The sequence below is a fragment of the Bison bison genome, unplaced genomic scaffold (genome assembly GCF_000754665.1).
Source record: "Bison bison bison isolate TAMUID 2011002044 unplaced genomic scaffold, Bison_UMD1.0 scf7180017864098, whole genome shotgun sequence".
In the NCBI taxonomy this organism is placed as follows: Eukaryota; Metazoa; Chordata; class Mammalia; order Artiodactyla; family Bovidae; genus Bison; species Bison bison.
This window is the reverse complement of record NW_011494670.1, coordinates 6,729,639-6,729,952: the sequence shown is the minus strand read 5'-3', so window position 1 is coordinate 6,729,952 and position 314 is coordinate 6,729,639.

Sequence of the window (314 nt, the reverse complement as noted above, 5' to 3'; positions counted from 1 at the left end):
AATCATGCTGCTCAGCTGGCAATAATCAAGCAGCTGAGCAGGCAGGAATCACATGGCTCAGTAGGCAATTGTCAAGCAGATGAGCAGGCTGTAATCATGCAGCTCAGCTGGCAATAACCAAGCAGATGAGCAGACAGGTATCACGCAGCTCAGCTGGCAATTATCAAGCAGATGAGCAGGCTGAAATCACGAAGATCAGCTGGCAGTTATCAAGCAGATGAGCAGGCAGGATTCACGCAGCTGAGTTGGCAATAATCAAGCAGAAGAGTAGCCAGGAATCACGCACCTCAGCTGGCAAATATAGAGCAGATGCG